The sequence below is a fragment of the Rhipicephalus microplus genome, unplaced genomic scaffold (assembly GCF_043290135.1).
Source record: "Rhipicephalus microplus isolate Deutch F79 unplaced genomic scaffold, USDA_Rmic scaffold_15, whole genome shotgun sequence".
Lineage (NCBI taxonomy): Eukaryota > Metazoa > Arthropoda > Arachnida > Ixodida > Ixodidae > Rhipicephalus > Rhipicephalus microplus.
Window position 1 is genome coordinate 3,635,569 of NW_027464588.1, and position 12,859 is coordinate 3,648,427.

Below are 12,859 nucleotides of genomic sequence, written 5' to 3' on the forward strand. Positions count from 1 at the left end.
AAAGCACCACATGTCGGGAATTTAAAAGGAACGCATCAAGAGTTTGGAAGAACGCGTTTGAGTTCTCGCGTGCAGCTGGGGCATACACAGCAACAAATCTTATTCTTAACGAAAAAAGGTGCAGTCGAACGCCAGCACGCGTCCGAAGGCATCGAAGGAAACATGATGGTTACGTGAAAGACCGCGGTTAAAAATAATGACTCCGACGCCAGTCGAACGCGTGCTGGCGTACGAAAAGAAAAAATTGAGCGCGCGCTTGAAAGCGAGTACATCAGAAAGCTTGAAAAAATTTGTTTCTTGCACGAACAGCAAATCACAGTGCACTGAACGTGCAAAAGCCCATACCTCAGCCTGTTTTTGTGGATTTCGGAAACCTTTAACGTTAAAAGTGATAACTTTTAGAGCAAGAGCCATGGGGAAAATGAAAACATAGTATAGGATCACGCAAATGCAGGGGTACCTTTATCAAGTGCGGGAGCCGGTGCCCCGCAAGCGTCTGAGTCATTTTTTTTCCGGCCAGGCGATGCACCGGAGGCTCGAGGCCTCCGAAATCGCGTCGAAGTCCGCAGGGGACTTCTGTCTCTGGTGGGGGCTTCTAAGTCACGAGTAGTTATCCGGTGGCGTTTGGTGCCCTGGTTCTTGAGCGAGGATGGTACAAAGACGTCTACACTGTCTTGGCTTATGTCACTGGGGCTGGTGTCTTCGTCAATTTGTAGGGGCGCCTCACTCGTGGTGCTGTTGGAGTCCTCGTAGATGCAGGCGTCGTCGTCTTGAGATGTAGACTCCTCGATGACACCTGAACTTGTTGTCGACAGAGCAGCAACGCGAGGAGCCTCAGATGCAATATTTCCATCCGAGACGCCGTCCTCACGAGGCGCTTCGTCTGACGAGGGCTTGGCCTGCGATTCCTCAGAAATGGCCACGGGACGCGGGGAACTTAAGTTTTCAGTACCTGGAGGGATTACCAGGTCCAGAATTGTTGGGAACGCAATGGGCGTCTGGTGCAGCGTCGCGATTGGCGCGCCTTAGTCGTGGTCGGTTACCACGGCTCGCGTTGACGAATCGTCGCACTTGTTGTTAGATGGCGTTCCTGGTTGAAGTCGAGGGAAATCCTTGGATGCAGCCTCGGAATACGATGGCCTGATGGTGCAGGCCACGGTGGCATGCGGGTCCCCACAACGGCGACACGGCAGCGAGCAGCCTTTCCCGTCGTGGCCATAAACGCCGTACCTTCCACAAAACGGAGCTGTGCAGTTCATGCGGAAGTGCCCCCTGTCTGCACATCGACGGCACACCCGCTGGATGCCTTTATAGTCACAGGTTACTCGATGGCCCGCGACCTTGAGGTAGTTGGGCACCAGTGACGAAGCCTTCATTTCCATGCGGATGTATCGCGTCCCAGTGGTCACGGTTGGGCGCGATCCCATGAGTCCTCTGGTGATGTGCAGCACCTTTCCCTAGGGAGAGAGTGCTTGTGCGAGGACTTCGCTGGGTAGGGGCCATGCTAATCTTCTCTGTATCGTTCCAATTTTAGTATATGTACTTTGGAAGTACTTCGCTGGGTACGCGGCACGGCAGGAACAGGACGGTCACTTGGGTCACTTGGGGTCCCAGGGGTACGATGGCGACGCGCTCTCCTCGGATGATAAGGTGCGACGCGTCTACGATTTGGGCTAGTGCGGCCTCACTGTTGACGGTAACTTGGTAGTTCCGGCCTCCGAAGAGCTGAACGCAGTACACTTCTTCGATTCCTACTATTGAAGGCGTCGCGTCAACAACGTCTTCGGGACTAGTCCCCTCGGGGACGACTACGTCGAAAGCTAGCGCCTTCTTCGGGGGCTGGCTTGCCATTACGGGCGTCCGCCAGCCCAGGGACGCCCTGAGACGCTAACGACGACAACGCTACCAGGCAGCCTGGCAGCGTCTCCGATGTCTCCGATGTGCGTGGCTTGTGTGTCCCTCGTAGTACGTAACCACCAGTGGCACATACCCGAAATAGGTATAACATTTGACCTCCAAGGTGGTGCCGGTGAGAGATTTCTTCTGTGCGTTGTTTAACAATAAAAATAGTGCTCAATGTACAACCCATTGGCTGCTAATGGGGAATGAGAGACAGGAGCATTCGGCTTTTAGTCAACGCGCACGCTGCGATCCCCATTAGCAGCCATTTGCATGTACATTGAGCACTATTGGACAAGAAAAAGTTGCTACATCATACTCGCTGGGTGTAACCTCCTTAGTTTTAGAAAGGTTTAGCGAACGTTGAGCTGCAGGGCCATGAATACAATAAACTAGTATATACCATGAATGAATTCGAGGTCGTTAAAGGGGGGAAGCAGATACGAAGCGCAAGCCATAAGATATTAAAGCTGAATCCTCCTGTCCCTCATTGCACATTAGCAGCCACTGGCATGTACATTGAGCACTATCTGACAGGAAAAGGTTGCTACGTTATACTCGCTGGGCGTAACCTCCTTGGTTTTAGAAACGTTTAGTGAGCATTGGGCCGCAGTGTCATGAATACAGTGAACTAGTATATACCATGAACTCGAGGTGGTTGAAGGTGGGAAGTTGACCCGAAGCGCAAGCCGTAAGAAAGTGTGCGTGTGCCACCTCTCGTTTAGTCTTTGGAATGTCCACTGAATGGTGGTGCTTCTGTATTGGGAATATATGATAAAAAGATGCGAGATGGTGGGACTTGGAGTGTTGAATAGATGGACGAACGGACACACAGACAGATGCATGGATGGACCCATGAACGGACGCAAGGGTGGATGCATGAACGAACGCAGGGACGGGCGCACGAACAGACGCATGGACGGTCACACAGACGGACGCATGGACGGACGAATGCTTCGTCCTACTCTCCATCATTCACTCTATGGATATGCTCCATTTTTTTTGTCTTCGCAGTTTCGAACACAGCCATAGAATGCTTGTTTACGAGACTGTGCAGTCGAATTCGCAAACGATGCTAAAGCAGGCGCAGCTTCAGTTACTACGCTACCCAGCAAGAACGCGACTATTGCTGCTGTTGCACATGCCTTTAGTGCGCATAGACATCAGTTGAATAAATGAAAAAAAAATAATCAAATGAAAAAAATAATCTTAAACAAATAGCTTCGAGTGTTTGTCGAAAGCTATAAAAAATAAAAAAATACACTTGCGTGTGCAGACGCTTCACTGCAATACTGCTGTGTATTTCGGTGAACACATCTCTGAATCTTTACGATCGAGCGCCCGGAGTAAGCATCATGTTGCCAATCACTGCAATTAGTGTGGGAAAGACTGCTGTGTGTACATCAAATGAGCAATCCGGAATCGTTAGTGGTTTGAGCTTGCATTTTTAGGCGTAAATTAATTGACAAATGCCCTGTGAATAAAGAGAATAACCAGCTGCAGCTAAGTGGTGCGTAGTGTTCAAAAATGCACCCTCCTCGACATTCTTTTTTACAGACAATGCATGTCCGCGTAAGGAAAATGATATATGATAGTGTGCCGAGTGCACGTGACAGGGAATGCTACGCAAGCTGTAGGGTTGTGAAACGTCAGCTTATGGACAGTTTATACTTTGTTTGCAGCACCTTGCTGAGAATCTACATGATCCCTTTGCAGCACTCCTACTTCTGGCTCCATACAAAGGAACAAATAAAAACGCAGATTCCACGTACAGTGGAAATCAATAATATGCGAAGCACAAATGAGAAAGGTTGATAAGTCTCTTTAAAATCAGCACAAACCTAAAAGGTTGACGTAAATTTTGCGGTACATGAATTCCGTGTTATAATTATCATGTTGGGATGTGTCGTTTACATTCGTTATCTATTCGAGACACATGATACAAAATTTAGTATTTGTGGAGCTACTTATCTGTCCATTGACATCACAAAACACCAAGAAAGAGAAACGAGAAAAAAGGAAGGTAGGGAGATTAACCAGGTGCTCGTATCCGGTATGCTACCCTACACTGGGGATGGGGAGTAGGGGGTTGAAAGAGAAAGGGAGTGTTAAAAAATGAATAAGAGAAAAACACCGACACAAACGCACACACAAAATCAGTCCACTCAGAGGCATTCCGACAGGCCAGTAGTTCACAAGAAGCACAGTAGCGCTTCCACGGTTTTATTCTGTGACGATGAGTCATGACGATAGCGCAGTATACTTTCTTGTGACAGCGGCTGGTCATCTAACCTGTTCAGTTTAGTAGAAAGGTGTTGTCTTTCCAGATTGTATTTTGGGCAGTGTATGTCGATTGTATTTTGGGCACAGGGTATGTCGAATTGTTTCTTCATCTCCGTAGTGTGCACGGTTGGCGGTGTCGGCCATACCTATGTGGAATGCGTACGCACGAGTAAACGCAACTCCCAACCATAGTCTGCACAGAGAACTAGCGTCGCCTTGTCGAGTTTTTGTTGGAAGCTGTATGCTTAACGTTGGATCAAGGGATCGTAATCTTGCATGCGTAAAGAGAGGCTCATTCCAAAGAGCCATGGAGCGTTGGTGAGCCAGCATGCGGAGCCTCCTAGCAGCGTCCGTCCTTGAGAGAGGTATTGACTGGTTGTTGTCTTCTGTATGGGCTGAACGGGCAGCTTGATCAGCTCGTTCGTTACTGATGATTCCACAGTGCCTTGGCAACCACTGAAATATAACGGGGTGCCCTTTCTCTGTTATATAGTGTAGCATTTCTGCTGTTTCAAATACCAACTGCTCGTGTGGACCACGGCGTAGATTTGACAGAAGTGACTGCAGTGCCGCCTTGCAGTCGCAGAAACTCGTCTATCGTTGCGTGCTTTGGTCGTTAATGAAACGCAGCGTAGCGTGAAGCACTGCAAACTTTGATGCCGTTGTTGTGGTTGCTTGAGCTGTCCTGAATTTGATGGTTGTGGCGTGCGTTTGAATAACGACCACCGCAGTTGAGCTGTTTGGCAGGATGGAGCCGTCGGTGTAGACGTGGGTTCAGTCTTGGTACTTCTCGTACAGCAGAAGTAAGGCGAGCTGCTTGAGGGTTGGTATTGAGAAATCTCGTTTTTTCTGGATGCCTGGTATTGCCAGGTTGATGACTGGCTGTTTGAGGCCCATGGAGGAATTGAAGGTCTCGCCGCGGGCGTAAAAGAAGTTGGTAGGGAGTCACCATGTGTAGTTATTGTTCGACAAAAAGAAGTATGAGGTATAATCGCTGGTAGAGAGGCTAGGTGGTGATGGGGAGTCCGGCCCACATGCCTTATGTTTGTCCTCAAAGCTTGCAATTTCAATATGGGTCTGCACATAACAACAAATTGGGTATAATATATGAGGAGGTAGCGGAATGGCCGCGAGCGCATCATAAAAGGCCCAATGTACTCCAACGTAACGTTGACGCCTCGCGAACGGTGGGCACAGCGACGCTACGCTAGAAAAACGCGAGCACTCTATATAGTATGACGCCAGGTGCCACCAGCGTCCGTCGGCGCGGCCCGACGTCAACCGGCACAAATGCGTCATGCTGCATTTCACGCCGATGCGTTACCCAGACAACACTGCGTCTCGCTCTTTTCGCGATGGAGAGCCGCCGGCCACACTTGAATGCGCATGCGTCAAAGCAACGCAGCTTGGCGCGCGCATGCGAGTATATAGAAGGACCGGTGCCTGGCGTGGGGACACCGGCGTGACGCAACGAAATGAACGCCAGCGAGCACGCGCACCGCGTCACGTCGAAATGTATTGGCGCTTTAACTCCAGCATGTAGTCATGTTCTCACATGACACGAATCTGACAATTATCACGTTCGCACTAGTCACATACCTTCGTCATTCATTGGCGTCACGTATTACCAAATTTCGTACATGTGAAACGAGCGAAACGGCCGTGAGCGCATCATGAGCGTAGCATGTATTCACGTTCTCACATGACAGGCACCTCATCATTATAGTGTTTGCACCAATCACATACCTTCAACATCTATTGACGTCACGCAATACCAGATTTGGCATATGTGAAGCTAGCGAAACGGCCGCGAGCGCATAATGAGGGTGGCATTTAGTCATGTTACATGACACGCTTGTCGTGATTGTCATGTTTGGATGTGTCATTTACCTATGGCGTCCATTCACGTCACGTTATACCGAATTTGGTACATGTGAAGCTAGCGAAGTGACCACTAGCGCATCATAAGCATAGCAAGCAGTCATGTTCTTACATGACACGCATCTCAGGATTATCATGTTTTCAGCAAACGCATACCTTCGTCATCCATTCACGTCCCGTAATACTAAATTCGGTATATGCACAGCTGGCGAAACGGCCGCGAGCGCATCATGAGTGTGGCATATAGTCATAGTCATGTTTTTACAAGACACACATGCCATGATTTTGATGGTAGAGTTTGTCGCTTGTGTTCGCCATGCTGTCATGTCTTACCATACCAGTTTTGTAACATATCATGTGAACGAAGCCACCGCAAGAGCAGCAAGACCATGACAAGTAAATCATGACATTTATGACATACGTATCATGATTTTAATGTTATGGCTAGTCGATTGTGTTCTTCATACAGTCATTTTGTGCCATACCAAGTTTGGCATCGATACCATTATTGAAACCGCCAGGATAGCTAAAAGCCGTAGGCGGCTAGATAGATAGATAGATAGATAGATAGATAGATAGATAGATAGATACGCTCAAAGTCGCCGAAGTTCGCTAAGAAATGCTTCGCATTTAAAGAACATCAGCAAAATCGCTGCCGTACACGTCAGCTCATAGAAAACTGTCAAAAAAGGAATAGCCAGCACGTGTTTCCCTAACGTGATCGACAATCCTTGTATCCATTCAATGGAAGCCAGCATGCACAATCAGGTTCCTAGGCTCAAGTCAGCAGGGTATCTTGGGCCGGTATTGATTTCTGTGGCCGAAAGTATCCGTAGAAAACGGAGAGCTAAAGATGGCCAAAGTAATGATGCGGCAGGACGAGACAACAGCAACCATGAAAATAAAGTAAAAGCAGCTGTTGTCCCTTACATGCATCAGGTTACCCACCACCTGAAAAAGGTAGCGGAACGCATGTGAGTGCGTGTAGTTTCCTCCGCACCACGCAAGCTTTCTTAGCTGGCTAGGCTAACATGTGCCGCTTGACACAAGAAACAGCTGTCCAAAACAAAGCACAAAAACCTGTTTGTCAATTGAATAAGCAACATTGTTTACATGATCATACTTTCGTGTGGTGCCTGTTATATTGGGCAGACTGGAAGATGCCTTAACAACAGATTGCGTAAGCATGCATGCAGTGTCCGCAGCAGCACCGTTGGTTTTCTGGCCCATCATGTCACTAAATGTCGCTGTGAGGTTCAGTTTGACAACACAGTCGTACTTAATAAACACAAGGATGAAAGCACAAGGATTATAATTAAAGTAACATACATAGCGCGTGACGTCCGTCAGGAAACCAAATAGCTCCCTCTGATAAAGAGCTAACGTTTTTGGTCAGTCGCAAATGCCATAGGAGTTAAGTAATCAATCTAAGGCACAGTAGGCGTAGGTAAGATGGGGCTTACACACAAATATATTTTTTCGGTTTTGTTAGTTTGGTCCGCCATTTGGTCCTATCGTATGTGCCATGATTCTCTTTCATCAGTTCGTATATATTTCATAGCTTTCCGAATAAACTTTCACTTGGTAAATAGCGATTGCCTCCCTCTTTCTATCCTTCTCTAAGTAGTGCGCTCTTGTTTCAAAACCATCATTACACCTCAGGCTGACAGATAATGTGCAATTTATGCAGATTATGCTCACATTATTACCAAAATTATAGTCAAAGGTGTAACTAGCAAAGTGGTACGATGCTATGCTCTTGACACATATTTGTTACGCATTGTTGAAAACTTACTGAAATTTCGGTGATCTTGGGAAAGTTAGTTCACAGTTTTCTTTCAATCCATGCTAAACCTTGGCCTATCGTACAAGTTTATAACAGGTGGTATGTAAAGAGACTCCACATCATACAGACACACAGCACTCTTCTTGTCATTTCTAACTGCTTTATTTTATACCTCAGCCCTCGCAGCTCCCAATGCGAGAAATCATTTGTCTTTTCCAACTGATTAAGCTTGCTTCACTTCCGCAGCATTTGTTTTAAAACCTCCTGGGATGATAAAGGCGTACTGACTCCGAAATTTTTTTTTCCTGCGTCAAATGAAAGACCTGGCCTTCAATGCTCTAGAAAACGTTCTGCTAAGTTCGAGCACACTCTGCAAAAGTAATCACGATATGCTTTTAAAAGCTAGATTTCATTTCTACAGTGCGCTCACAATGTAACACAATACGAGCTTCTCGTCATGTGCTTGTGTGTGGAATCGTGAGACTCACTCAGCTGCTACGCACTTTCGCTTTGATAGTATGATAGTTTTTGTGACGCTGATAGGCTATTTTGGTACCTGATGTCATCATAACTAGCCAGATTGCAGCACAAATCCCCTAGAATTGCCTGATGTGCTTTAGGAAACCTGACTTTTATATGGAAAATAGTATATCTTATCATGATTTCATTTGCTTCTCACTTGCTCAGAGTCACCTTTGTATTCATGAGACGCGCATCGCCGAATAAACTCGCCTTCAAAAAGTGGTGCAGTACTCCTTTAGATTATTGGCTATGCAGGCTAATTCAAAAGCGCCGTGGAGGCCAAAGTACCGGGCAGTCTTTAAAGGTCTCTGTTCGTTTGCCATTTTGAGAAAAGAGGATGACCCTGTGTGACTCACTGCTGAGTTTCGCAATTCTTTCATCACTGGCACCAAGTCCCGAAGCTCCATTCTTGGTACAACTGTATTTTGTTTTTTGTCGAAGCTCCTTTTCACTCTGCGTTCTTAGCTTCACCCCCTGTAGTTCCCTCTTCTGCCAGGCTGATCATCATCACTTCAACTCGCAGTCACGTGGGCTGGTAAGTATGTTGCTTTACAGGAGCAGTGAAATGTCTGTTCATGAATGTTGGTTTGTTCTTTTTTTTCTTTTCCCAATTCTGCAGAAGCCTCACTGAGGCTGCAGTATGTAAAAATACATCAGCAGTGGCGTGCACCCCAGAGATGCTTTTTAGAGTTGTGCATGAAGAGCTACGTCTTTTAAAGGCACCTTTTTCATCTTTCTAGGAAGTCGGGACACATTCTTAATTACTGATTTATGTCTCAATTAGCTTCCTCCCCTAGACCATTAACTGCTGAATGCCATGAAACAGTAAACCTGAGCGCAATTCATTGTTGGTTTGCCATTTATTGTGTTGTGTAAATCTGGCTCCCTGTCTCTCGCTTATACTGACTCTTTGTCAGACATCTTTTAGTTCAGAAGGAGGTCAGACTCTTGATTTTCCTTTTCTGCTTTTGCTGCCACCATTCTTTTATAAGCCATCGCCTTTTGATTTCTTTTACAATATTCCTTAAACTTCATGTGAACGACCCCGTACATTGCAGAAGGTAATTTGATTGTACCATTTGTGGAACCAGCTGCCTAAGATCTACCGTTATATTCTGGCCCTCGTGATGTGATTGTACTGTTCTTATTGTGTCTTTTTTTATGCCAAATCATGTGAACAGCTGGGTTAGCTTTATGTACGTGCACCTGATGTCACCATGACCACTCAAAAGACAGCAGTTATGATAAAGATTGTAAATTTTCTAATTAGTGTGGGTGACACATTCATAAATTCCGCTTGTGTCAGTTTTAGAGCTTGAGTTTATTCTTAATTCTTGACAGCGTTTACTGCTTTACACTTCAGCAAGTGGGATGCCCAAAATGGATGCTGCACCACTATCTTTCGTAGAAGCTTCTGGGTGTCTTTGAATTAGTGGGTGCTTCTTTCTCTGTTGTCGCGCAATTAACTTGCACTTGGTTAAACGTGTAGCTGTGGTAACCAACCGCACTAAGTTAGGAATTACTTGGAAGCCTTTCATTTAACTAATATAGTATTGTTGCTAATCACTATTTTGATTCATCTTTACTCAGCTTGAATGGTAGAGAAGTCTAGTAGAATAAGTACGGAATCACGTCACACAATTTTTAACTGTGCTAACCTCCCTATGCTTCAATTCATTGAGTTATGTCTTTGATTTAGCTGCTTTTGCAGCTGTCGGTTCTTGTACTCGATGTTATGCTATCTTTGTGACTTGGTCTGTGATGTGGACACACCTAAAAGTGCAGACTTTATTGCATGCAATTGTCCTGAAAAAAACAAGTAATGTTGTCTCTAGAAAACAGGCAACTGAACTCGGAATTTTAAACCATTTTGTTCTTTCCAACTTAGAGGCTGACCCCCGACGAAATATTGATTAGTGACTGCAGCTGGAATGCTGCAGGGTAATGCTGCTCGGCTCAGTAGAGAGAAGCACTGTAATGAGGACCGCATCTGCTTTTGTGGACTTTCTCTGAAGGCGTTCAGCATACATAATTTTTGATTCCCCTTGACAAGAAACTGTTGTGCAACATAACCTTTGCTAATATTTCAAAGTGTAAAATGAACCTACGAATTTCCAGAGAAAACCTGTTTCTATTGAGACTTCATATTTACAATGAATGAAATAATTGCAAAAAAAGTTTGTAGTGCCGGATGTTTTTGCTTTCAATTACCCTTTAGCAAGCAAATTCTGTCCTGTTAAGTCATCTCCAAGCGTGGTATCATCTCCAAGACAGGCTCCAATAATGGTAGCCTGTCTGTCATAGTTAGTGTTTGTAAGTGGTAGTAAGAATTGTTTTAGAGGAGAACCCGGTGGGATTAGCGTTTACCAATTGAAATTTTCGAAGACATTGGCTGTTATGGAACAGTTAAGACGCCTCAATACAAGATAACCCGGTTTATAGTTGAATAAATTACACACTGTTAGCACACTATGTTGCTGAAAAAGTGGGGACACACTGGTGAACAGAGTACTGAACGTTGGGATGCGAATGGCTTGGTTTTGGAGACGTTGAAGAGGGTGGATATGAAGTGGATTTGAGATCTGAGATGGAGCTTTGCCCATGACGTGATGCAGTACGCTATATGACTGTGAATAAAGGCGTATTATAAGCAAAGTGGAAAAATGGTCGTGCTCCAATTCACGTTCTGATACCAGGAGCTATCTTCTGTCTTATAATGATGCTTTAGATGAGAATCTAGGAGTACACCCAAGAATGTGAACATAGTGGCACAAAGATGTCTGGGGTCATTGATAATATTAGCGCGCGTAGGTTAAAAAGCGTTATGACTAGAATGAAAACAATAAACTGTGTTTTACTTTAGGTAATTGTTAAATCATTAGCTGTGCACCAGTTCTGTAACAGTGTTGGTGTTCAAGGACTTCTGCTGTGCAGTTATAAGAGCTATTTACATCCCATTGATAAACCGAGAAAATGGGGGACCACAAGCAGGCTTTTGTGAGGAGCACGTCATTGCTTCATTTTGACATTTGTTTCGAAACCATCACTCTTACACCAAGCTAGGCAGCTAGGGATGCAAGCTGCTCTAAGGACCAATGGGTTTGTCACATAGTGTCCATTAACAGTGGCACTTGTGTACTGCTCCACTTAACCAAACGAATTCACAATAAAACAAACAAAATGATAGCTGTTAGTATTCCATTTCATAATTTTGCAGTTGTACACTGCATATCTGTAAAAAATAAAATTTCAACTTTCTGGATTTATAGATGTAAACATCTTTTTGAGTGACATAAAAACTACTATTGTCACGTGGTCATGATGTTGAAGACTTCAGTAGTCGGCGGGATAAAGACCAAACTTTTCATTTAAATGAACCATTGCCTGTAGTACGGAAAGTCAAACAACAAGTTATACATACTATAGTCTGCCCTGATAGCGGTAAACAGTGCATCTGCCATCAATAATCTGACGAGCAGTATAGTGCATCGGCTTTTATACAAGTTCTGTTGAAAATTTCGGGGTTTGTGCTGGTGGCTGCGTAAGCACTAGACTAGTCGCGTCCTGTCCAGAAACTTGAGAGTGTGATCTCAAGTCATCGCGGAGCTTCTCAAACACTGCTGCACCCACTTCCTCGGGTGCTGTTTAAAGTCGTTGGAAGTGAAACGTGACATTGTATAAATAAATCACACGTGGCAATATGAATGTACTTTGTTGTCAGGCTTGTCATTTATATGCTAAATATATCCTATGTAAAAAGATATTTTTATCTTTGAAGGCCGAAAGACATCTGAATGTGTTGTGTTGTGCGGCATGTGTTATTGCTGTGACAAAAATGTATAGCAAGTCACACAGCTGAAGTAAAAGTAGCAGTATATGTGGACTTTACATTCTTCAAGAATTTCGCAATGGCAAGTAATTTTTTATTTTCAGCACATCTTGTGACAGCCTCAATACTTATTTCCATTTCAAAAATACCCTGGAAAAAGAATTATTATAATTCATTTTCTTTTTCTGTTTCAGGACAACATTTAAATGTTAACGTGAGCTTTTGCGTTTATTTTTTTTTCAATAAAGCACGCAGACTATGTAGGCATTTGACTAAACTTGAGCCAGAAAATGAATGCTTCCAAAGTTTCTCAAAAACATAGATTTTATTGATACTAAAAATCAGATTTTTCCAGCTTGCCACTCACAATTTAGGCAAGCATTACCCCATTGTATTGGCACTCACTGCATTTTCTGTGTCTGGCACGTGCTGAAATGTAGAAGGTAATTTTTTGCGATTTGCTGTGGTAAATTCCTTCCTATTTCAGCAGAGTTATTTGTGCTATCTGACCTTCCGTTTTTATAGGTATTGCACAAATAATGCAATAATATACAAGTAAGTGCTTATGAGCAGGCTCATGCTTTGTTTACTGTTGTAAGCTAAGGGAGAAAAAGGTGTGCTAGGGATAAAATACAGCACCAAAAAAGCACTCGTGATGT

The 12,859-nt window shown here is 44.6% G+C and overlaps 1 pseudogene; it reads right to left on the minus strand.

Moving 5' to 3' along the window:
- Window positions 1-1,489: 1,489 nt before the first annotated feature.
- On the minus strand, window positions 1,490-1,554 carry LOC142784790 (U6 spliceosomal RNA; annotated as a pseudogene).
- Between the last annotated feature and the right edge of the window lie 11,305 nt (window positions 1,555-12,859).